We start from the raw sequence: 26,864 nt of genomic DNA, 5'->3' as shown, positions 1-26,864 counted from the left end.
AACCAAGGAGTTTTAGTCCATAGGACGAACAACAATCATACCATAGGCTAGCTTCTAGGGTTTAGCCTCTCCGATCTCGTGGTAGATCTACTCTTGTACTACCCATATCATCAATATTAATCAAGCAGGACGTAGGGTTTTACCTCCATCAAGAGGGCCCGAACCTGGGTAAAACATCGTGTCCCCTGCCTCCTGTTACCATCCAGCGTAGACACACAGTTCGGGACCCCCTACCCAATATCCACCTGTTTTGACATCGACACCCTCCACCGCCACTTACTCTCTATGAGAGCCATCAGAACAAAATACAACTTCCACCATTCATTTTCTGAGAGAGAGCAGCTAGTCATGTGTTGATACCAAGAGATTCCATTCCTACCATTTGAACCTTGATTTCTAGCATGTTCAAGTTGCTTTCCACTCCAATCCTTCTCCTACCCAAGCCAAATCTGTGTGAGAGAGATTGAGTGTTGAGGATACTATCATTTAAAGCACAAGATCAAGGAGATCATCACCAACACAATATCTATTACCTTTTGGAGAGTGGTGTCTCCTTTGAAGGAAATATGCCCTAGAGGAAATAATAAAGTTATTATTTATTTCCTTATATCTAGATAAATGTTTATTATTCATGCTAGAATTGTATTAACCGGAAACATAATACATGTGCGAATACATAGACAAACAGATTGTCACTAGTATGCCTCTACTTGACTAGCTCGTTGATCAAAGATGGTTATGTTTCCTAACCATAGACATGAGTTGTCATTTGATTAACAGGGTCACATCATTAGGAGAATGATGTGATTGACATGACCCATTCCGTTAGCTTAGCACCCGATCATTTAGTATGTTGCTATTGCTTTCTTCATGACTTATACATGTTCCTATGACTATGAGATTATGCAACTCCTGTTTACTGGAGGAACACTTTGTGTGCTACCAAACGTCACAACGGAACTGGGTGATTATAAAGGTTCTCTACAGGTGTCTCCAAAGGTACTTGTTGGGTTGGCGTATTTCGAGAATAGGATTTGTCACTCCGATTGTCGGAGAGGTATCTCTGGGCCCTCTCGGTAATGCACATCACTTAAGCCTTGCAAGCATTGCAACTAATGAGTTAGTTGCGGGATGATGTATTACAGAATGAGTAAAGAGACTTGCCGGTAACGATATTGAACTAGGTATTGAGATACCGATGATCGAATCTCGGGCAAGTAACATACCGATGACAAAGGGAACAATGTATGTTGTTATGCAGTTTGACCGATAAAGATCTTCGTAGAATATGTAAGAGCCAATATGAGCATCCAGGTTCCGCTATTAGCTATTGACCGGAGACGTGTCTCGATCATGTCTACATAGTTCTCGAACCCGTAGGGTACGCACGCTTAACGTTACGATGACAGTTATATTATGAGTTTATATGTTTTGATGTGCCGAAGGTTGTTCAGAGTCTCGGATGTGATCACGGACATGACGAGGAGTCTCGAAATGGTCGAGACATGAAGATTGATATATTGGAAGCCTATGTTTGGATATCAGAAGTGTTCCGGGTGAAATCGGGATTTTACCGGAGTACCGGGAGGTTACCGGAACCCCCCGGGAGGTAAATGGGCCTTAGTGGGCCTTTACTGAGAAGAGGAGAGGTGGCCAGGGCTGGGCCGCATGCCCCTCCCCCCTAGTCCGAATAGGACAAGGAGAGGGGGGCGGCGCCCCCCTTTCCTTCTCTCCCTTCTCTTTCCCCCTCCCGAATCCTATTCCAACTAGGAAAGGGGAGGGAGTCCTACTCCCGGTGGGAGTAGGACTCCTCCTGGCGCGCCTCCTCCCTGGCCGGCCGCACCCCCCTTGCTCATTTATATACGGGGGCAGGGGGCACCCCATAGACACAACAATTGATCAAGTTGATCTTTTAGCCGTGTGCGGTGCCCCCCTCCACCATAGTCCACCTCGATATTACTGTAGTGGTGATTAGGCGAAGCCCTGCGTCTGTAGAACATCAACATCATCACCACGCTGTCGTGCTGACGAAACTCTCCCTCAACACTCGGCTAGATCGGAGTTCGAGGGATGTCATCGGGCTGAACGTGTGCTGAACTCGGAGGTGCCGTACTTTCGGTACTTGATCGGTCGGATCATGAAGACGTACGACTACATCAACCGCATTGTGCTAACGCTTTCGCTTTCGGTCCACGAGGGTATGTGGACAACACTCTCCCCTCTCGTTGCTATGCATCACCATGATCTTGCGTGTGCATAGGATTTTTTTTGAAATTACTACGTTACCCAACAGTGGCATCCGAGCCAGGTTTTATGCGTAGATGTCATATGCACGAGTAGAACACAAGTGAGTTGTGGGCGATATAAGTCATACTGCTTACCAGCATGTCATACTTTGGTTCAGCGGTATTGTTGGATGAAGCGGCCCGGACCGACATTACGCGTACGCTTACGCGACACTGGTTCTACCGACATGCTTTGCACAAAGGTGGCTGGCGAGTGTCAGTTTCTCCAACTTTAGTTGAACCAAGTGTGGCTACACCCGGTCCTTGCGAAGGTTAAAACAGCACCAACTTGACAAACTATCGTTTTGTTTTTGATGCATAGGTAATAACGGTTCTTGCTAAGCCCGTAGCAGCCACGTAAAACTTGCAACAACAAAGTAGAGGACGTCTAACTTGTTTTTGCAGGGCATGTTGTGATGTGATATGGTCAAGACATGATGCTAAATTTTATTGTATGAGATGATCATGTTTTGTAACCGAGTTATCGGCAATTGGCAGGAGCCATATGGTTGTCGCTTTATTGTATGCAATGCAATCGCCCTGTAATGCTTTACTTTATCACTAAGCGGTAGCGATAGTCGTGGAAGCATAAGTTTGGCGAGACGACAACGATGCTACGATGGAGATCAAGGCGTCGCGCCGGTGACGATAGTGATCATGACGGTGCTTCGGAGATGGAGATCGCAAGCACAAGATGATGATGGCCATATCATATCACTTATATTGATTGCATGTGATGTTTATCTTTTATGCATCTTATCTTGCTTTGATTGACGGTAGCATTATAAGATGATCTCTCACTAAATTTCAAGATAATAGTGTTCTCCCTGAGTATGCACCGTTGCCAAAGTTTGTCGTGCCCATACACCACGTGATGATCGGGTGTGATAAGCTCTACGTCCATCTACAACGGGAGCAAGCCAGTTTTGCACACGCAGAATACTCAGGTTAAACTTGAAGAGCCTAGCATATGCAGATATGGCCTCGGAACACTGAGACCGAAAGGTCGAGCGTGAATCATATAGTAGATATGATCAACATAGTGATGTTCACCATTGAAAACTACTCCATTTCACGTGATGATCGGTTATGGTTTAGTTGATTTGGATCACGTGATCACTTAGAAGATTAGAGGGATGTCTTTCCAAGTGGGAGTTCTTAAGTAATATGATTAATTGAACTTAAATTTATCATGAACTTAGTACCTGATAGTATCTTGCTTGTCTATGTTGATTGTAGATAGATGGACTGTGCTGTTGTTCCGTTGAATTTTAATGCGTTCCTTGAGAAAGCAAAGTTGAAAGATGATGGTAGCAATTACACAGACTGGGTCCGTAACTTGAGGATTATCCTCATTGCTTCCCAGAAGAGTTACATCCTGGAAGCACCGCTAGGTGTACCACCTGCGCCAGCAACTGCAGACATTGTGAATGCCTAGCAGTCACGTGTTGATGACTACTCGATAGTTCAGTGTGCCATGCTTTACGGCTTAGAACCGGGACTTCAACGATGTTTTGAACGTCATGGAGCATATGAGATGTTCCAGAAGTTGAAGTTAATATTTCAAAAGAATGCCCGGATTGAGAGATATGAAGTCTCCAATAAGTTCTATAGTTGCAAGATGGAGGAGAATAGTTCTGTCAGTGAGCATATACTCAAGATGTCTGGGAACCATAATCACTTGACTCAGCTGGGAGTTAATCTTCCGGTTGATAGTGTCATTGACAGAGTTCTTCAATCACTGGCACCAAGCTATAAAAGCTTCGTGATGAACTATAATATGCAAGGGATGAATAAGACAATTCCCGAGCTCTTCGCAATGCTAAAAGCTGCGGAGGTAGAAATCAAGAAGGAGCATCAAGTGTTGATGGTCAGTAAGACCACCAGTTTCAAGAAGGGCAAAGGGAAAAAGAAGGGGAACTTCAAGAAGAACAGCAAGCAAGTTGCTGCTCAGGAGAAGAAACCCAAGTCTGGACCTAAGCCTGAGACTGAGTGCTTCTACTGCAAGCAGACTGGTCACTGAAGTGGAACTGCCCCAAGTATTTGGCGGATAAGAAGGATGGCAAGGTGAACAAAGGTATATGTGATATACATGTTATTGATGTGTACCTTGCTAGAGCTCGCAGTAGCACCTGGGTATTTGATACTGGTTCTGTTGCTAATATTTGCAACTCGAAACAGGGACTACGGATTAAGCGAACACTGGCAAAGGACGAGGTGACGATGCGCATGGGAAATGGTTCCAAAGTCGATGTGATCGAGATCGGCACGCTACCTCTACATCTACCTTTGGGATTAGTATTAGACCTAAATAATTGTTATTTGGTGCCAGCGTTGAGCATGAACATTATATCTGGATCTTGTTTGATGCGAGATAGTTATTCATTTAAATCACAGAATAATGGTTGTTCTATTTATATGAGTAATATCTTTTATGGTCATGCACCCTTGAAGAGCGGTCTATTTTTGATGAATCTCGATAGTAGTGATACACATATTCATAATGTTGAAGCCAAAAGATTCAGAGTTGATAATGATAGTGCAAATTATTTGTGGCACTGCCGTTTAGGTCATATCGGTGTAAAGCGCATGAAGAAACTCCATACTGATGGACTTTTGGAACCACTTGATTATGAATCACTTGGTACTTGCGAACTGTGCCTCATGGGCAAGATGACTAAAACGCCGTTCTCCGGAACTATGGAGAGAGCAACAGATTTGTTGGAAATCATACATACAGATGTATGTTCCGATGAATGTTGAGGCTCGTGGCGGATATCGTTATTTTCTCACCTTCACAGATGATTTAAGCAGATATGGGTATATGTACTTGATGAAGCATAAGTCTGAAACATTTGAAAAGTTCAAAGAATTTCAGAGTGAAGTTGAAAATCATCGTAACAAGAAAATAAAGTTTCTACGATCTGATCGTGGAGGAGAATATTTGAGTTACGAGTTTGGTCTACATTTGGAACAATGCGGAATAGTTTCGCAAGTCACGCCACCCGGAACACCACAGCGTAATGGTGTGTCCAAACATCGTAATCGTACTTTACTAGATATGGTACGATCTATGATGTCTTTTACAGATTTACCGCTATCATTTTGGGGATATGCTTTAGAGACGGCCACATTCACGTTAAATAGGGCACCATCGAAATCCGTTGAGACAAAGCCTTATGAACTGCGGTTTGTCAAGAAACCAAAGTTGTCGTTTCTGAAAGTTTGGGGCTGCGATGCTTATGTGAAAAAGCTTCAACCTGATAAGCTCGAACCCAAATCGGAGAAATGTGTCTTCATAGGATACCCAAAGGAAACTGTTGGGTACACCTTCTATCACAGATCCGAAGGCAAGACATTCGTTGCTAAGAATGGACCCTTTCTAGAGAAGGAGTTTCTCTCGAAAGAAGTGAGGGGGATGAAAGTGGAACTTGATGAGGTAACTATACCTGCTCCTCTATTGGAAAGTAGTTCATCACAGAAACCAGTTCCTGTGACACCTACACCGATTAGTGAGGAAGTTAACGATGATGATCATGGAACTTCAGATCAAGTTACTACTGAACCTCGTAGATCAACCAGAGTAAGATCCGCACCAGAGTGGTACGGTAATCCTGTTCTGGAAGTCATGCTACTAGATCATGATGAACCTACGAACTATGAAGAAGCGATGGTGAGCCCAGATTCCGCAAAATGGCTTGAAGCCATGAAATCTGAGATGGGATCCATGTATGCGAACAAAGTATGGACTTTGGTTGACTTGCCCGTTGATCGGCAAGCAATTGAGAATAAATGGATCTTCAAGAAGAAGACTGACGCTGACGGTAATGTTACTGTCTACAAAGCTCGACTTGTTGCGAAAGGTTTTCGACAAGTTCAAGGGATTGACTACGATGAGACTTTCTCACCCGTAGCGATGCTTAAGTCTGTCCGAATCATGTTAGCAATTGCCGCATTTTATGATTATGAAATTTGGCAAATGGATGTAAAAACTGCATTCCTGAATGGATTTCTGGAAGAAGAGTTGTATATGATGCAACCAGAAGGTTTTGTCGATCCAAAGCGAGCTAACAAAGTGTGCAAGCTCCAGCAATCCATTTATGGACTGGTGCAAGCCTCTCAGAGTTGGAATAAACGCTTTGATAGTGTGATCAAAGCATTTGGTTTTATATAGACTTTTGGAGAAGCCTGTATTTACAAGAAAGTGAGTGGGAGCTCTGTAGCATTTCTAATATTATATGTGGATGACATATTGTTGATTGGAAATGATATAGTATTTCCGGATAGCATAAAGGGATACTTGAATAAGAGTTTTTCAATGAAAGACCTCGGTGAAGCTGCTTATATATTGGGCATCAAGATCTATAGAGATAGATCAAGACGCTTAATTGGACTTTCACAAAGCACATACCTTGACAAAGTTTTGAAGAAGTTCAAAATGGATCAAGCAAAGAAAGGGTTCTGGCCTGTGTTACAAGGTGTGAAGTTGAGTAAGACTCAATGCCCGACCACTGTAGAAGATAGAGAAAAATGAAAGATGTTCCCTATGCGTCAGCCATAGGCTCTATCATGTATGCAATGTTGTGTACCAGACCTGATGTGTGCCTTGCTGTAAGTCTAGCAGGGAGGTACCAAAGTAATCCAGGAGTGGATCACTGGACAGCGGTCAAGAACATCCTGAAATACCTGAAAAGGACTAAGGATATGTTTCTCGTATATGGAGGTGACAAAGAGCTCATCATAAACGGCTACGTTGATGCAAGCTTTGACACTGATCCGGACGATTCTAAATCGCAAACCGGATACGTGTTTACATTGAACGGTGGAGCTGTCAGTTGGTGCAGTTCTAAACAAAGCGTTGTGGCGGGATCTACATGTGAAGCGGAGTACATAGCTGCTTCGGAAGCAGCAAATGAAGGAGTCTGGATGAAGGAGTTCATATCCGATCTAGGTGTCATACCTAGTGCATCGGGTCCAATGGAAATCTTTTGTGACAATACTGGTGCAATTTCCTTGGCAAGGGAATCCAGATTTCACCAGAGAACCAAGCACATCAAGAGACACTTCAATTCCATCCGGGATTTAGTCCAGGTGGGAGACATAGAAATTTGCAAGATACATATGGATCTGAATGTTGCAGACCCGTTGACTAAGCCTCTTCCACGAGCAAAACATTATCAGCACCAAGGCTCCATGGGTGTTAGAATCATTACTGTGTAATCTAGATTATTGACTCTAGTGCAAGTGGGAGACTGAAGGAAATATGCCCTAGAGGCAATAATAAAGTTATTATTTATTTCCTTATATCATGATAAATGTTTATTATTCATGCTAGAATTGTATTAACCGGAAACATAATAGATGTGTGAATACATAGACAAACAGATTGTCACTAGTATGCCTCTACTTGACTAGCTCGTTGATCAAAGATGGTTATGTTTCCTAACCATAGACATGAGTTGTCATTTGATTAACAGGGTCACATCATTAGGAGAATGATGTGTTTGACATGACCTATCAGTGTCAAAACCGGCGGATCTCGGGTAGGGGGTCCCAAACTGTGCGTCTAGTGTCAGAGTAATGGGCCACGGGTAGGCTAACCCGAGTCCCAGAACCTTTCAAGACATCGGGGCAGGCTGCGCCCCTCAAGACCCCAGGACAAAGAGCCGCCTTCTGAGGAGTCGGCGGCAAGGCCACCGTCTAGCCACTCGCGGCCGAGTCCCAGGGACGACTTCAGGACAAACCGACTCCTGACTGACGACTTCCCAAGAAGCCGGCCTTGGGGAGTCGGCCCGCGACTCCAGCAAAACCCCATGTCCTCATCAAGAGGGACAGGACAGGGGAGTGGATACAGTGAAGACTGCTCCCATCCCTTTCCAAAGGCAAGCATGGTCACATTACGCCATACCTGCGGAGATCTCCGTGCGGCGTGGCACTGTTGCCATGCTGGCCCTGACATCAGCACCGATGGACCGAATCCTGCGCCCACGACGGCTTGTCTGTATGACCTTTGGGCGGCGGGTCCTACCGGCCAGCGGGATCCCAGAAGACGGCAAGTGCGCCACAAGTCGGACCCGTCGGGAGTCGGCCCCCGAGAGTCGGCCGGCTGCTCCCCCGGGGCCCACGCGCCATTAACCAGATGTGATGGAGAGTGGCAATAGTGATTGCCTGCCAGGCGGCGGGGCTGTTGCCACGACTCCATGACCAAGCCCGCGTCATCAGAAGCACGACTACAGTAATCAGCAGCCGGCAAGACCCGCCCACGACGGACGCGGCCTGTCGGCTCCGTACCTAGCCAGTCGGCGGGGCCCACCAGTCGGCGGGACCCAGCAGTCGGCGGAGAAGACGCAGGCCGGAGGCACTGACGGCTGGGCCCACGTCCAGCCGGATTACCATTGTACCCCTGGGGGGTAGGCCTATATAAACCCCCCAGGGCACCCATACAAAGGGTTGGAATCCATTAGCTCTAGACCAGATCATATAGGAGGGAGAGAGCTAGCCTTGCCCTCTCCTACCTCTAGGAAACAGCTCAAGGAGCAATCGTGTAAACACTTTGCCATAGTGATCATGCGGAGACCCCGTAGAGCAGCAGTAGGGGTATTATCTCCCCGGAGAGCCCTGAAGCTGGGTAAGATTCGCCGGCGTGCATGTCTACGCCTCATCCCGTTTCCAGGCACCCGCAATGTTCTAATCGCCCCCACCATGATAAGCCATCCTTTGGCATATGTCGCACCCAACCCCCGACATTTGGCGCCCACCGTGGGGCCTGGTGCACCATCGTCCGGAGACCTGTTCTGGACGGGAACCCTTTTCCTCCCTGGCGAGCGCAGCCAGCCAGGCACGCCAGACGGAGTTTGCGCCGACGCGCTGCACGGTGTTGAGATCGCCTGCGCAGCTAGCCGCCTTGCCGAACTTGTCGGCGAGGTTCGCATCTCCGACGAACCTGCATCCGATGCAGGCACGGGCGGCTCCGAGAGCCTCCTCGCGGGCCTCCTCGATCAACTCCACGTCTCCGGTGAGCCTGCCGTGGACTTGGAGTCTGTAGGCTCCACCGACCCGATGCTGTTCGACTCCGACACCGCGTCGCTCGACGCATTCCCCACTAATGTGGTGGTCTACGACGAACCTCTCCCTCGCGCGGAGAGCGACGGAAGCACTGTCACCGAGGTGCTCGTCATTAGTCATGACGAGCCTCTCGGCGGAGGAGCGCATGACCCACTTGGCGCGGCGGTACAAGACCTGACTGCGCCCATTCCGGAAGACGCTGACGCGGAGACGTTGGAGGCGTGCCGCCTTCAGCTCATCGAAGGCGCGAAGAAGCTGGCTAGCATGAGACGCTTGTCAGAAGCCTACCAGCGGGAGATGGATCGCGCTGTTGGCGGCTCGCCAGCCCCAGCTAGGCCCAGCCGCCTCGGTGCGGTCCAGCAGCGCGACGTAGCCATCGCCAACCTATTCGGGGCAAGTCGCCCTGTGTACACCACGCCTGCGGAGAACATTCGAGCCACCTAGGCAGCGACGGACGAGCTGGACAATTTCGAGGGCGAAGAGCGCCGCTTGATGGTGGAGCGAGTCTAGCGGCTCCTCGACGCGGCTGCCGCGCAGAACGAGGCCGGCTGCCACACAGAGGCGCCGCAGCGGCAAAACGACGATCTTCGCCGAGACCAAGGCGCGACGTCTCGAACGCCGACTGGCGGCGCCCGAGGAAGAAAGGACAAGGATCCGACTGTCAGCCACAGTCGGACTCGCATTACCATAGAGCGCGACCGAGACGGCCGCCCGAGAGCAGTAGAATGACGGGACGACTGTCCGCCTCCTCCTCCTCGCAGGGAAAGGCGAGTCTCCCTGCCGCCTGTTGATCATCCGACTCTTGGCGACCGCCTTGGCCGCCGAGAGGGAGTCGGGGAAAATGATGCCCGCCATCGGATCGACCGGCTTCACCGATCCCTGGCGCTGGAAGAAGAAGACGAGTTGGGCCCGCCTTGTTTCGGGCCCCGCATTCGAGACGAGCCCTTTCCCAAAGGGTTCACACTCCCAAGAGACACACCCAAGTACACCGGCTCCGTGAAGCCGGAAGACTTGCTAGTCGACTACTCCACGGCTGTCAGCATAGCGAACGGCAACAAGCGTGTCGCCGTAAAATACGTTCCGCTCATGCTCCAGGGCACGGCCCGGACATGGCTGAACAGCCTGATGCCCCGTAGCAGCAACAGCTGGGTCGACTTCACCGAAGCATTCGTCCGCAACTTCACCAGCATGTACAAGCGCCCTCCCAAGCCTCGTCAACTTTCCTTGTGCATGCAAGGTCCCGACGAGTCGACTCACGACTACCTCACGCGTTGGGCCGAGCTTTGGAACTCCCGCGAGGGCGTGCACGAGGTGCAGGCTATCGAGTACTTCACCGCCGGGTGCAGAGAAGGCACCCTCCTCAAGCACAAGCTCCTCTGCGACGAGCCAGAAACCCTCGACGAGCTGCCTATCATAGCAGACAAGTACACCACGGCCGACTCCTCCATGAAGGCGGAGATTCAAGTTAGCGCAACTGGCAAAGTGGCCCCTCAAGCTCCAAGAACTCCGGCGGGAGATGCCAGTCGGCGGCAACAGCAGAGCGATCACAAGCGCAAGGCCCCGCAGCCGGCTTCCAGCAGCCGGCAGGTTGCGACAGTCGAAGCCCAGCAGCCGGATGGGCAACCTTCACCCAAGCGACAGAAAGGTGGCAAGCCCAACTGGTTGCCGGCCTTCTCATACGAGCAAACCCTGGATGGTCCTTGCAAGTTCCATAGCGGCGTGAAGCCGTCGAATCACACCACCCGGAAGTGCCACTGACTCACTAGGATCGCCAAGGGAGACGGCCTCCTACCTCCCCCGCCTGCTGGGCAGCTGCCTTCTTCTCCGCCCCAGCAGCCGGCTGTCAGGCCAGTTGGCGCAGTACAAGATGAATACCCCGAAGAACACGGAGCCTACGTGGTATTTACCAGTATGGCTGACGATCGACGCAGCAGGCGGCTGCAGCGACAAGAGGTGAATGCAGTAGCATCAGAGACGCCAGAGTTCATGCACTGGTCCGAGAAGCCTATCAGCTAGAGCAGGACTGATCACCCAGAGGTGATGCCGAGTCCGGGCTCCTATGCCTTGGTCTTGGATGCCACCTTTGCCACGGATAGACGAGACACACGTTTCTCACGAGTTCTGATAGACGGAGGCAGCAGCATCAACATCCTGTACAAAGACACCATGGAGAAATTAGGAATCAAGCAAAGACAGCTTCAGAACAGCCGGACTGTGTTCCACACCATTGTTCCTGGGCTTTCCTGCTCACCAATCGGCAAGATCCTGATGGACGTCCTCTTTGGAGACAAAGAGCACTTCCGCCGAGAGTCAGTTTGGTTTGAGGTGGTGGACCTCGAGAGCCCATACCATGCACTACTTGGCCGACCTGCCCTGGCCAAGTTCATGGCGGTCCCCCACTACGGCTACCTCAAAATGAAGATGCCCAGTTCCAGGGGAACCCTGACCGCAGCCGGCGACTATCGGAAGTCGTCTGCCTGTGCGACTAAGAGCAGTCGGCTAGCCGAGTCCCTGGTGATCGCAGTCGAGAAGCGGCTCCTGGAACGGGTTGTGGCGATGGCCGGCAGGCAGCCAGAGGTGTCGCCCAACCCAAAGGAGTCGGAGGCTGAGGGTTCGTTCAAGCCGGCCAAGGAGACAAAGAAGATACCCTTGGATCCGGAGCACCCGGAGAGGTACGCTGTCGTAGGCGCAAACCTCGACAGCAAATAGGAAGGCGAGCTCGTCGATTTCCTCCGTGAGAATCGGGACATCTTCGCATGGTCCCCCAAAGACATGCCAGGTGTACTGATGGAATTCGCCGAGCACAAGTTACATGTCCGATCTGATGCAAAGCCGGTCAGGCAGCCCCTGCGCCGCCTATCAGAAGAGAAGAGAAGAGTTGTCGGAGAAGAAATAGCCCGACTCCTAGCAGCCGGCTTCATTATGGAAGTATTCTTTCCAGAGTGGCTAGCCAACCCGGTCCTGGTACTGAAGAAAAACAAGCAGTGGCGAATGTGTATTGACTACACGAGCCTCAACAAGGCCTGCCCCAAGGACCCGTTTGCTCTGCCAAGAATTGATCAGGTGATAGACTCCACCGCCGGATGTGAGCTGTTGAGCTTTTTGGATGCATATTCAGGATATCACCAGATCAAGCTGAACCCAGCTGACAGACTGAAGACCGCCTTCATCACGCCGTTTGGAGCCTTCTGCTACCTCACCATGACGTTCGGCTTGAGGAATGCCGACGCCACCTTCCAACGTTGCATGCAGAAGTGCCTCCTCAAGAAGCTCGGCAGGAACGCCCACGTCTACGTGGATGATGTGGTGGTGAAGACGGAAAAGCGTGGAACACTGCTAGAAGACCTCAAGGAGACTTTTGAGAACCTGCGCCGATTCTAGATCAAGCTCAACCCCGAGAAGTGCGTCTTCGGAGTACTAGCCGGCCAACTCCTTGGCTTCCTGGTCTCCAAACGCAGCATAGAATGCAACCATGTAAAGATCAAGGCCATTGAGAGGATGGAGGTACCCAGCCGACTGCTGGACGTGCAAAAGTTCACCGGCTGCTTGGCGTCCATCAGCCGATTCATCAATCGGCTGGGCGAGAAAGCTCTCCCCTTATACCAACTCATGAAGAAGACCACTTTCTTCAAATGGAACCACAAGGCGGACGAAGCTTTTCTCCAGTTGAAGAAGATGCTGACTACTCCACCCGTTCTGGCGGCTCCGACTCCTAAGGAACCCATGCTCCTGTACATCGCCGCCACCAGCCGGGTAGTCAGCACGGTCATTGTAGTGGAACGCAAGGAGGAAGGCAAGGCACTACCTGTCCAGAGACCGGTATATTACCTGAGCGAAGTACTGTCAGCCTCCAAGCAGAACTACCCCCACTACCAGAAGATGTGCTATGGCGTGCACTTCACCGCCAAGAAATTGAAGCCTTACTTTCAAGAGCATCCAATCACTATGGTCTGCACGGCCCCACTTGCCGAGATCATCGGAAGCCGAGATGCTTATGGCCGAGTGGCCAAGTGGGCCATAGAGTTGGCTCCCTATACCATCCACTATCAGCCCCGCACCGCCATCAAGTCACAAGCACTGGCCGAATTTCTCGTCGACTGGGCCGAGACCCAGTACCTACCTCCAGCGCCCGACTCCACCCATTGGCGGATGCATTTCGACGGCTCCAAGATGCACACCGGCTTGGGAGCCGGCATCGTCCTCACTTCCCCTAAAGGCGACAAGCTCAAATACACACTGCAAATCCATTTTGCCACCTCCAATAACGTCGCCGAGTACGAGGCGCTCATTCACGGGCTCCGGCTTGCCAAAGAACTTGGCATTCGCGGGATCCTGTGTTATGGCGACTCGGACTTAGTGGTCCAACAGTCATTTGGCCACTGGGACGCCAAAGATGCAAACATGGTGAGTTACCGTTTCCTCGTGCAGCAACTCAGTGGGTATTTCGAGGGGTGCGAGTTCCTCCATGTGCCAAGAAACGACAACGACCAAGCAGACGCCTTGGCACGAATCGACTCTACCCGCCAAGCAATACCATTCAGCGTCGCCCTTCAACGCCTCCTCAAGCCGTCTGTCAAGCCTTCACCAGAATTAGACTCCATCTTCATGCCGGCTCCTACCGAAGAAGTCGGATCCGACTCCAGAGCCGCGGCAGATGGTACGGGGATTTCGGCAGATGGTTCCAAAACTGCTACAGTCGAGGCCGGCCCAGGGACTACAGAACCCGGTCCAGGGACTGCGGTGGTGGGCTCGAAGACTCCAGAACTCGGCCCAAGAGCCGCGCCAGTCGGCTCGGGGACTTCATTAACCTAGCAAGCGGTTGTTGACTCCAACCCGCCGCCTCCCAGCCCAGCCGCCCTCGTCCAAGTCACAGTTCTGGCAGTCAAAGAAATAACAGCACCCTCATGGGCCCAGCCCATCCTCAAATTTCTGGTGAGCAAAGAGCTACCAACCGATGAGACCTTAGCTCGGCAGGTACAATGCCGAGCAGCAGCCTACACCATAGTCAACAGAGAGCTGGTCAGGCACAGCATCACTGGTGTCTACCAGCGCTGCGTGGAGCCAGAGCAAGGCCAAGCAATCCTCAAAGCCATCCACCAAGGCGAGTGTCGGTGTTCTGGGAACGGGGGTCCCCAGACTTGCCTGCCTGCGGCTTGCGGCGTGGCTCAAAGGGGGGCTCAGCGCGGCTCATCTTCGCCAACAAAAACCCAAGACCCTCGCGAGGGGCCAAGCCTCGCGAGGCAGACGACGCGGAGCTTCCTCAGGCACGGCCTCGTCAGGCTGGCTCACGAGGAGGCGGAGAGATCTAGGCGGGGTACCTCACGAGGTGCCCGTGACGCAAGCCATGACGACCGAGGGCGCCAGGCGGGTGCCAGCCCGCGCAGTGTCCTCCTTTCCTCTTTGGTGCAAAGGGGGCAAGCGCAGCCGCGGAGTACCGAGGCATTAGGCAAAGGTTGCCATTTCGGTGCAACGAGACCAAGACCAGGAGGACTTTGAGATGGAGGTCACCGTGGAGCCCAAGACGGCGTCATCACCAGAGCTTTGCGCAGGCGAAGACTGTTTTTGTCAGGATAGCTGATACTAGCTGTCCCCCTTCAAATTAGCCCGCCATTGTTGGCTCCTTCCCACTTGATATTTGGGAAGAGGACCAGGGCCTCTATAAATAGGATCAGCCACCCGCAAGAGGGGGACAAAAAACAGAGAGCTGAGGGGTTCGGAGAAGGAGGCTCTTGAGAGAGGGGTTTAGATCAGATAGGGAGAGAGAGAGAAGGGTGACTGAGCTTCTCCCAGCAGTTCATCGCCCCAGCCAAGAACAGACCCTCGCGAGGCTGTTCTTCCTTGTATCGTTCATCATCATCAGCCCAAGAGGCAATCCACCACACCACACACTGGAGTAGGGTATTACACCACAACGGTGGCCCGAACCAGTATAAACCCTGTGTCTCTTGTGTTGTTCTTGCCATAGTTTAGATCCTAGCAAGGCGGAGGGGTGCATGTAGGTAGGAGGCGAAATCTCCGCGCGCACCCCAGTGTTCGAACCTCAAGGGTCTGCCGGAACCCGAAATCCGACATTTGGCACGCCAGGTAGGGGTGCGCTGGGATTTGTCTTCCACCACCCCGTTCCCCTCCGACCATCACGCCCATGTCTGACGCTCGTCGGGCCCGCGCCGAGCGCCGGGCCGCGCTCGCTTCCCGCGTCGCCCAGACGGCCCCTGTCGGCGGGCGTCCTTGCCGTTCCCCGTCACCTGCCGTCAACGCCGCCACCGGCCCGGCGGGGGATGAGCAGCAAGCATCGTCCCAGCATCCGTCCGTGCGGCAAGACGGCCACACCGCAACTCCCTCGCTCACCCCAGCTGGCTCTTCGTCCCGCGCGCTCTGTGCGCCCATGGAGGCTCGGGCTGCACTCATCGCGGCAAATGAGCTCCTACGCTACCGTCCAGTCAACGATGTCTACGAAGAATGGCTCGACCGCGTCGCCGAGCTCGTCCGCGTCGCAGGGGGATCTCCTACGCCGTCCGTTCCACTGCACCGCACCCCGCCCCGCGCGGGCGATGAAGCTCCGGCGGCGCCCCGGCCGCCTCCTCCTTAGGAAGGCGCCATGGCTCCAAAGCGCGTGGCCCCTGGGCGGAACCCGCTCCGTCAGGTGCCAGCACGGCAAGAGCAGATCTCTCAAGAAGTCCCTCGCCCGCAAGAAGCTGCCCGGGCGCTCCCTGCTCCAGCACGTCGCGACCATGCTCCTGCTCCCGCGCGTCAAGACCCCACGCTGCTCCCAGCTGTAGCGCATGGGGACATGCAAGACCAAGCTCCCCGTCATCCAAGACCTCCCGTGGCCACAGCAGGCTGCCGCGCCTTCACCGCCGAGCTACCCATCATCGCGTAGCCCGGCAAGTTCAAGCCGGACTTGCCGCCTCGCTACGACGGCACGGCTGACCCTGCGGAGTTCCTCCAGCTCTATGAGCTGGGCATCGAAGCTGCCAACGGGGACGAGAAGGTCATGGCGAACTGGTTCCCCATGGCACTCAAGGACGGGGCCCGCACCTGGCTCCTGAACCTGGCTCCAGGCACAATCTCCTCCTGGGACGAGATGCGCACCCGCTTCATCGCCAACTTCCAAGGCACTCGCGACCGGCCACCCGCCGTGAGCGACATGCGCCGCATCAAGCAACAGCCCGGGGAGACCCTGCAGAAGTACATCCAGCGCTTCAACAACGCGCGCCTCAAGATTCCCAAGGTGACCGAGGAGGCCATCATCTCGGCCTTCTCCGACGGCGTGCACGACGTCAAGATGAAGGAGGATCTGGCGATGCATGAAGACCTGTGCACTTCCTTGGAGCTGTTCAACCTGGCAACCAAGTGCGCTAGGGCCGAGGAAGGGTGTCTCTCCCTCCTCGAGCTACCTGGCGCAGACCCAGAAGAGAAGAAGCCCAAGACCAAGGATGTGAAGCGCAAGGGGGATGCCGTGCTCGCGGCAGAACCAGACACCAAGCGAGGCAGAGATCAGCCCGAACCTTCCAAGGGCAGCTGGTACTGTGTGTATCTCGACCTCCACACCCACAACACCAACGAATGTCAAGAGCTCCGAGCCGTGCGAGAAGGAAGGATCGGCCGTCGCCCTGACCGCAGTGACCGGGGCTATGGTCGAGGAGGAGGAAGGAACGCAGGACGCTGGGAAGACCGTGGCCCACGCCAAGGGTGGCGTGATCAACCTCGCGAGGATCGCTGGCAAGACCCGCCTCGCGAGGGAGGCTGGAGGGATCAGCCTCGCGAGGGAGACTAGAGGGATCAGCCTCGCGAGGATCGCCCGCAAGGCAACGCAGGCCTCCCACCACAGCCGCTGCAGCCAAGGAGAAACGAGGACCGCCACCAGGACGAGGGGGCTGGGGGCTTCCAGGAGCCCCGCGCGATCGCCTGCATCCTGGGTGGGGCACAAGCCCCAGCCTCTCAGCGTATCTTCAAGTAGTTCGCCCGCAAAGTGAACGCAGTCCTCCCCAGGCTCGAAGCCACGCGCCCTCTCAGGTGGTCGGCGTGCGCCATCACGTTCATCTCAGTAGATCAGCTCAAGTGTGCGGCTACAGCCGGAGTCCTCCCGATGCTTTGTTCCCCAATCATCAACAACGTGGTGGTCACCAAGACCCTCAGCGATGGTGGGGCAGGGCTCAACATCCTGTCCGTGGAAACATTCAACAACCTCCAAGTGCCCTACAACCAGCTTCAGCCAACCAAGCCTTTCTTCGGTATCACCGACGGCTCCACGGTCCCGATTGGGCAGGTCCGCCTCCCTGTCACCTTCGGGGCACGTGACAACTACCGCACCGAGCTCATTGAATTCGACGTCGCTCACATTCGCCTGCCGTACAACACCATCGTTGGGTACCCAGCGCGGGCCAAGTTCATGGCCGTAACTCACCACGGCTACAACGTCCTCAAGATGCCAGGAAGAGTCATCACGGTGCCCTGTGAAGAGAAGGACGCGGTGTGTTCCCTGGAACGAGCCTTTCAGGCCGCGTCACTGGAAGACCCGGATCATGGAAGCAGGAGGCCTCCCGAGACCGCCCCTAAGAAGAAGAAGACCTCGTCCGGCCCGACCACTCAGGAGGCAGGCCCCTATGGGCCCGCGCCTGCCCAGGGGGAACCTCCTTCCATCGCATAGGAAAGCGCACCTGGCGCCCTCCTCAGGCAGGGCTCGGGGGCTCTCCCCTGGAGGGCCACCGGCCTAGCTAGGGTCACGAGGGAGGCGCTTGGGCACCACCTGGAGGCGTGTTTTGAAGCACGTTTCCCTCAAGAAGGAGCAAGGCAAGGAGATCCAGACCCTCAGGAGTTCGTCAGCAAGGCCATTCAGGAGCTACAGGAGTCAAGAGTCATGAAAGGCGGCCGCCGCCTACCAGCAGTGGCTCCCCATCCAGGCGAGGATGGTGGGCTGCGTGTCTGCATCGACATACCAGGGCTCAACCGAGTCGCCTCTCTGGAGCGCCTCTGGCCCTCGCGAGTGGGGCGCTGCGGTGGCCCACCCCACAACTACGTTCGCATGCCTTACGGCTTGCCGAACGCGGCTGACACGTACCAACGCCTCATGAGGGGCATCACGGAGGCAGGAGAAGCCAGGCGTTCCGCAGCCCTGGCAGGGATGGAGATGGCCCGCGAGGAGCCGCCAGCGCCTCCGGAGCCTCCCGAGGCCCCTGGGCCTGGGGGCTCGTGAGGATCGGCTCCCGCAGCCCACCGAGCCTGCTACACCAACGCTCCTTCGTCCTCAACATCATTAGGTGACATCTTTCGAGTTTTATTTCCAGCTGGGAGCGCCCCCTAGGGCTGCATTATTCCCGGGCCGCGTGGGTCCGTCCCTGCGGTGTGTATCCCTTTTTATTCCTTGTTGTTAGCTTACCTTGTTGGGGGTGCCCCTTAGGCTGCATGACCCCCAAGTCACTCGGGCCTGACCCAGTGATGTCCGCATTCCCAGCATCTATTTGAACGAATCCACTCCTTCATGGCTAATGTGTTTTACCTAGTTGCCTGCTCAGTTGACGCCAACTAACGGAGCTTCTCCCAAACGGCACGACGCTTGCACATGGGTCCGTCCCTGCAACACCGACAAACCTGGATGGCTGAGCTCTGGCCGCGGCAGCCCCGCATAGCGTCACCTCGTCAAGCCTTCAGTGCCTCACTACCCCTCGGAAGCAACCAACGGTTGACTGTCAATTGTCATGGCAACCCCTTGTTTTTCTATGATGGACCTGCAGGACCTCCTGAAGGAGCTGCGTCGGGCGAGGCCATTGCGGTGTCTCCTTCGCTCTCGTCCGCACGAACTGCTTGCACGTTAAAGGGGGGGGGTGCCTGAGCATCGCGACTCAGGGCTCCTACTGGCTCTCCAGCCCTCACCCTCTGGCCTTGACCACGGCATCGCGACCTGGCATACCAGCGATGGCTGAGACCCGCTCGAGGGCCAGGACCCGAGGACGTAGAGCAGAAAGGGGAACAAAGGCGAGAGGGGAGAGACACACGAGGACCTCGCCGAGCAACCTCGCGCCTGCCGTTGCATGGACCCGGCAACACACCAGAGAGCGGCCCCTGATCCTCGAGATAAGTCATCACCCAGAAGCGCCAGCTACCGTGGCACCATCCCCGCACCTAATGCCATCCCGTGTTAGCAACGCCACTCTCCTTTCTCACCAAACGACGGCTGCTTGGGCGCCAAAGGGGACCTCCTGAGCATCGCGACTCAGGGGCTCTTATCGGACTCCGGGTCGCTCACCTCTTGGCCTTGACCACGGCATCGCGACCTGGCATACCAGCGACGGCTGAAGCCGCCTTGGGACTGGGACCTGTCGGCGCAGAGCACCAAGCCCTCGTGAGGTTCGAAAGGGAGGACTGAGCTAAGACGGAATGAGCAACTCGCGCAATTCTACGACAAGGGTTATATTAACAAAACAGGATCACAGGCACCTTACAAGCCCCCACGGGACGCATTTTTGATTCCTCGCAGGGAACAAATCCTAAAGAGACACAAACTACGCGCGTCCCTGCAAAAGACGCCATCATCAACAGTGGGCCATCAAGCACCGACGCCAACCCCATCCAGATCAGAGTCAGCGGCGGCCTGACGAGCCCGCCCTGCTCCAGGAGCGGCACCGGCTCAGGGGCTCGTAGCTGTCGTCGCTCGTCTCCGGAGTCGCGAAGAGCTCGCCGGAGTCGCTGGAACCTCCGACGCCTCCACCGCCTGAGGAGCCGCCAAGGGAGCGGTTGGCGGGCCCAGTCCTCGTCGCGGCAGGATCCTGGCCACCTTCCCCGGAGCAGCACTCCAGCCGGCGCCCGCTCGCATCGAAGACCTTGAAGAGCATCATCGAAGCACCGTCGTAATCCAAGTGGACCGCGAAGATGCCCCTTACCCTGCAAACCCGGGCGATCTCTCTCCAGCCCCGAGTCATGAAGACCTCGCCCGGGGCAATGACCATGACCTCTGCCTCGGTCGCGAGTGTGCTGCAGCCGGCGTGCTGCAGCCAGAGCTCCAGGGGCTCCCCCTGTGGGATGATGGAGGCGAAGAAGGGAGGAAGGCGGATCCAAGACTGAAGAGGAATGGCGACGTGAAGCACGAACTCTCGGGAGGAGCCCTCGGTGTGGACCCCAGGGGGGACGACCCACACCTTCGTGACCCGCCGGCGCCGACGGCGGCGCCGCCCGTGGCGGTCAGCATCAGCTCCTTCAGGGCCCTCGACATGGGTGTACAATGGAAGCGGGAACCCCGGCGGCGCCCGCTCGCACCAAGGCCTCGACACCACCTAAAGGGCCCCCTCGTCCGGGCCATGGGATGCGAGCCGTTTCTTCGGCGGGAGTGGGTCTGGTTCCTCTCGGGGAGCCTTTCCCTTCTTTGCCGTCGAGAACCGGCGGATCGGAGCCATCGCAGCAAGACGGAGCAAGGATCGGGAAGAAGGAGAAGCAAGGAGGGATGGACTGGAAGGGCGCGTGTTGTTCCGTACTTATGGCCGGCGAAGGCCAACCGCCTACCTCCACGATTGCAGGTAATCATGACCCACTTTGCATGTAGGGACTTGTCCAATCCGTGCAGTTGCCGAGGCGCCATGGGGAAGTGGAGACGCCCACGTCCAACCAACCGCCACGCGGCGCCCAAGGCCGCAGGCTGTTAGGGCCCGCGGCGCTTCGCTCTTGCCCTTCCGCCTCCCTGCACGGCCAAGTCCAGGCGCGCCTTGGGCCCGGGGGCTACTGTCGGTGTTCTGGGAACGGGGGTCCCCAGACTTGCCTGCCTTCGGCCTGCGGCGTGGCTCAAAGGGGGGCCCAGCGCGGCCCATCATCACCAACACAAACCCAAGACCCTCGCGAGGGGCCAAGCCTCACGGGGCGGACGACGCGGAGCTTCCTCAGGCACGGCCTTGTCAGGCTGGCTCACGAGGAGGCGGAGAGATCAAGGCGGGGTACCTCACGAGGTGCCCGTGACGCAAGCCATGATGACCGAGGGCGCCAGGCGGGTGCCAGCCCACGCAGTGTCCTCCTTTCCTCTTTGGTGCAAAGGGGGCAAGCGCAACCGTGGAGTACCGAGGCATCAGGCAAAGGTTGCCATTTCGGTGCAACGATACCATGACCAGGAGGACTACGAGACGGAGGTCACCGTGGAGCCCAAGACGGCGTCATCACTATAGCTTTGCGCAGGCGAAGACTACTTTTGTTAGGATAGATGATACTAGCTGCCCCCCTTCAAATTAGCCCGCCATTGTTGGCTCCCTTCCCGCTCGATATTTGGGAAGAGGACCAAGGCCTCTATAAATAGGATCAGCCACCCGCAAGAGGGGGACAAAAAACAGAGAGCTGAGGGGTTCGGAGAAGGAGGCTCTTGAGAGAGGGGTTTAGATCAGATAGGGAGAGAGAGAGAAGGGTGACTGAGCTTCTCCCAGCAGTTCATCGCCCCAGCCAAGAACAGACCCTCGCGAGGCTGTTCTTCCTTGTATCGTTCATCATCATCAGCCCAAGAGGCAATCCACCACACCACACAATGGAGTAGGGTATTACACCACAACGGTGGCCCGAACCAGTATAAACCCTGTGTCTCTTGTGTTGTTCTTGCCATAGTTTAGATCCTAGAAAGGCGGAGGGGTGCAGGTAGGTAGGAGGCGAAATCTCCGTGCGCATCCCAGTGTTCGAACCTCAAGGGTCTGCCGGAACCTGAAATCCGACAGCGAGTGCGGCCACCATGCGGCTTCAAGAGCACTCGTCGCAAAAGCCTTTCGACACGGTTTCTTCTAGCCGACTGCCTTAGAAGAGGCCAAGGAATTGGTCCAAAAATGCAAAGGGTGCCAGAAGTTCAGCTCCAAGCCGCACCAGCCAGCTTCTGCACTCAAGACCATCCCTATTGCCTGGCCTCTCGCAGTTTGGGGTCTAGACATGGTGGGACCATTCAAGACGGCACGAGGTGGCTTAACTCACTTACTCGTCGCAGTGGACAAGTTCACCAAGTGGATAGAAGTGAAGCCAATCAAGAAACTGAACGGTCCGACTGCCGTGACTTTCATCTCCGATATCACAATTCGGTACGGCATACCACACAGCATCATCACCAACAACAGCACAAATTTTGCCAAAGGCGCCTTGGCTCGTTTCTACGCAACACAGGGCATCCGACTGGACCTAGCGTCTGTCTCCCATCCACAGTCAAACGGCTAGGTGGAGCGAGCAAACGGCCTCATCTGTCCGGCATCAAGCCCCGACTGGTTGAGCCTCTGGAGCAGTCGGCTGGCTGCAGGCTCAACAAGTTGCCAGCCGTCCTCTGGAGTCTGCGCATGACACCAAACAAGTCAACCGGCTTCACGCCTTTCTTCCTTGTCTACGGTGCTGAAGCCGTCATCCCAACGGACATGGAGTTCGACTCCCCGCGAGTCACCATGTACACCGAGGAGGAAGCAGAAGAAGCACGTCAAGACGGCGTCGATCTGCTGGAAGAGGGCCGGCTGTTGGCACTCAGCCGGTCCAGCATCTACCAGCAGAGCCTGCGCCGATACTACAACAGGAAGGTCAAGCCAAGATCTTTCCAAGAAGGCGACCTTGTGCTCCGGCTGATCTAGCGAACAGCCGGCCAACACAAGCTATCGGCACCTTGGGAAGGCCCTTTCATCATCAGCAAAGTGCTGGGCAACGACTCCTACTACATGATTGACGCTCAGAAGCCCCGACCACGCAAGAGGGACGACTCCGGCAAAGAGATAGAGCGGCCATGGAATGCAAATCTCCTCCGAAGATTTTACAGTTGATGCAGTATGTACCACGCTACCTTTTGTATTAAAGTACCAAGACTTCGGGCCCCCCGAGATGAGCTCGGGGACTGCCCTCTTTTGTCTATATGATAAAAGTTATGCCTATGAGTATGTTACTCTTTGATTGCCGCTTGGCACCGGGCTCGACAGGTCGGCCCGGGGACTTGCCGCCTTGCACTATGAAATGCTTCCTGCAGCCGGACAAGTAGTGTGTGGCGCCTAAGCCGTCTCCTGTCAGAAGCCGCAGCTCGCAGAGCGACTGTACGGTGGGCAGGAGCAAGGTAGAATGGGCGTTCGCATGAAAAATGGCTAAGGACTCAAAGCATAAAACATAGGTTAAAGCCGGCTTCCAGCCTTCCTTTTTTCTTTTCGCAAACCGACTATTAAGCAGTCGGCTCACCGCCTTCTATTCAACTTGCTAAAAAACTCTAAAATGGCTAAGTACTTGCCTTCCCAAAGTAGCCAAGCATTTGATCCAACGGCAGTCCGCAGAGCGGCTGTCCGACTGGCAAGACAGGCAACTAAGGGAAAGCGGCAAAGGAAAAAAGCCAAAAGAGCAATGAGCAAGAAAAGATAGAATTCGGATAAATATTTGCATAGCATAGGCCCTTGGCCGAATCTTCGAGCAGAAGTTCAAAATACACCCCGCAGGTGGAATTGTGCGAATTAACAAGTTCTTCAGAGACTACTAAAGCAGATAAAATAAAGATAAGGCGGCAGCCTAAGATGCAGTAGACGGATTCGGAGGGTCGGAGGACATGGCAGCGTCAGGCGTTGGGGCGGCCGGCTGGGCAGTCTCGGCTCGATCGCCTCCGGCGGCGGTCGGCTCGGTCGCACGTGGCTCGTTGCTGGAGGCACGGTCGAGCTGAGGCTGGCCGTCCGCTCCGTCTTCTGGTGCTTCCGTCTCGCCTCCGTCCTCCGCCTCGCCTTCCTCCTTGGTTCTGGAACCGATCACCTCCGCCGAGTCCTCGCCGTAGTCTGGGTTCATCCCAAACCACTCCGGCGGTACCTCCTCGCCGTCTTCAGACCGCTCGGGGACGAAGATGCTGGTGTCGGTGTACTCGGCGATCGCCGCGGCACGCTTGACGAGGGCGTCTTCCACGGCTGCCAGCTCCGGCTGGGCCTCTGACCGGAGTGTGGCCAGCCGGTCTAGATCCAGCCCCGGATACCATGCCTTGACGAACTCCAAGGCCCAGCGCGCTCCAGCTCGGGCCGAGGAACCCTTCCAGGCCTCAAGACGACCAGCCGCGACCTCTAGCCAGTCGGCAGTCAGGCTGGGGGTGCGTGGAGCCTGCATGTCCGGCCATAGGGCGGCAATCTCCTAGGCACCGACACGTTGAAGCCGGCGCAGCATCCGGTGAGTCGGCCGAAGGCGAGCCTCGATGCTCAGGATATGCTCATCAAGGGTTCGGTGAGCGTCGGCGACGATATCTGCGCCTTCCGCCCTCCGACCTTCATGGTCAGCCTCGATGGCTTGGATGGCAGCCTGCGAGTGCCCGGGGAAGAAGTCTGGCAAAAACGGAAGAAACAAAGAAGCAAGTCAAAAATCGGGAGTCGGCACGATTTATAATCGGCAGCTCGAAGAAAGAAAGTAAAGAAACTCACCATCAACAATGTCTTCAATCTCATGGAAGCCAGAGGCCAGCATTGCCTCTTTGTCAGTCCAGGAGGAGCGCTTGCTCGCGAACTCGTCCAGGAGGGCGGTTTCCGCCTCTTCCGCCTCCTTCTACGTCTTCGCAAGCAGCTCCCTCTGCTCTGCCAATTGAGTGGCCAGCAGATCGCACTCTGTGGCGAGCTTGCTGCACTCCTCCCCCTTGGCGCGCAACGCGGAGTTGGCTTCGCTCAGTTGTTGTTGAAGAACAGCATTGGCTTCTGAAGAGAAGGAAGAAAGAAGGCATTAAGTCATCAGTAAAGAAGGTCGCCGGGGAGATCCGGCCCGACTGCTCAGCAATCAGCCCGAATCTCGGGGACTACAGCCCGCGGGTGCGCCAGCGCGCCTCCGCAAAGAAGAGAAAAGACTCACTCCGGCTCTCCGACAGGTCAGCGGTCCGCTTGCTCAGCTCTTCAACATTGCGGTTGAAGGCAGTGACACGGAGGTTGTGATAGTCCTGCGACAAATATCCCAGACAAAAGTAAGAACCCGGAACTCACCAATTGGAGTTCCGGGCCGCCTGCTCAGCAGCCGGCCCGAAACTCAGGGACTACACCCAGTGGGTGCGCTGGCGCGCCCCCACAGAAAGGAACAAGAAAACAAGGACCAAAGAGAAAGCATAGCCGGACGGCTGCTCGCGACGCCAGGTATGCGTTGGCGCAATTCTGGATCGCGTCGCCCTCAGCTTGCTGCTTTTTCTAGACGTCCAGAAGCACCTGGTTCAGCAGCCCTGTGCCGCCTCCTCGCACCCCCAATGGGCGCGGCGCTCGTCGCTTCGGCGTCTGGGATCGCCGAGCTGGCGGTGCCGGTCGCCAGGGGGCGTGGCGCTGAAGTCGCCTTCTCAAGGCGGCGCCGTGTTGGCGAGCCGACTTGAAGGAGTAGCCTCGCCACGGCCTCATCTTTAGTCGGCGGCCCCGACGGGTACGCAGGCTGTTCGCCTTGCGCGCCCCCCAGACGGCGGCGGAGGTGGCGGCGGAACGATCATGTCCGGCATGGAGGAGTCGCCGCCTTCCCTCTCCAGGATGGGGTTCTCGCCGCCGGCTTCCCCAGTCTGCCCCGTGAACTCTGGAGGCGGCGGTGCAGAGTTCAGCGGGGTGACGAACACCGCCGTTTGGCGATGCGCGGCCTCGTCAGCCTGCCGCTTCGTCACGGTGACGGCTTCTGCCTCGGCCAGTTTCTTCTTGGCGGAGGCTTCCGCCTTATCAGCCTCCACCTTCTCCAGGCAGGCGGCCTCTTCCTCGTTGCGCTTCTCCTCCGCATTCCGCTCCATCGCCTCCTGGAGGTCGGCGGCGGGGTCAATCCGCCGAGTGGAGGCGGACGTCTCCGCTGACCCTATGATGGAGGCGGCGACGACCCTCTCAAGAGTGAGGGGAGCCCTGAAGCAAGGGAAGCAAGTAAAAGACTCAGGCAAAGCCACAAAGAAAGAATAAAGCGTTGAGATGGAATACTCATGCGGAGACCAGTGGCGACTTGTTCACTTCCTTATGGAAGCGGATGGCCTTCGCAGCCGCCTCGTCCCGCCGGGTCGCCGCAGCCGAACTCTTGGGCTTCTTCGGCCGACTGCCGAACAAGGTCGGCACGACCCTATGCTTCTTCCCGCCGCCTGGAGCACCCGGCGCGGCAGAAGAGCCCGCGCCGGGTGGCTGGCTCCTGGCCGATGGCGGGGGGCGACCTCCTCCTCATCATCAGGCCAGTCCTCTAGGCTGGCCCTGAGCCACGGGACGCCTCCTCCCTCCACGTCATCTTCCAAAGCCGCCGCCCCTAGATCGGGGTCGTCGACATCGCTCTCTGCCCGGTCAGCAAGGAACTCGCGGGCTGGTCCTGTGGTGCCGGCTAGTGGATGGAGGAGGGGATTCTGACCAAAGCCGACTGGTCAGGCCGCACAAACAAACTAGGCAAGAAAGAAGACAATCCAAAGAAAGAAAGAAAAGGCAACTCACTGTGGGTGGGGGGTTGGCGCGGGAGTACGGCTCCTTGCCAAACCGCTAGTCCTCCAGGAGCTTGCTGTCCGAGAGGTAGTTCACCATGTAGGCCACCTCCTCGTGAGGCATGTCCTTGGTGCACATCCGACTCAGGTCACGGTGCCCGCTCATTTGGCATATCATGTGGGGG

Source organism: Triticum urartu, chromosome 3 (genome assembly GCF_003073215.2).
Source record: "Triticum urartu cultivar G1812 chromosome 3, Tu2.1, whole genome shotgun sequence".
Classification (NCBI taxonomy): domain Eukaryota; kingdom Viridiplantae; phylum Streptophyta; class Magnoliopsida; order Poales; family Poaceae; genus Triticum; species Triticum urartu.
Note: the sequence above shows the minus strand (reverse complement) of the source record.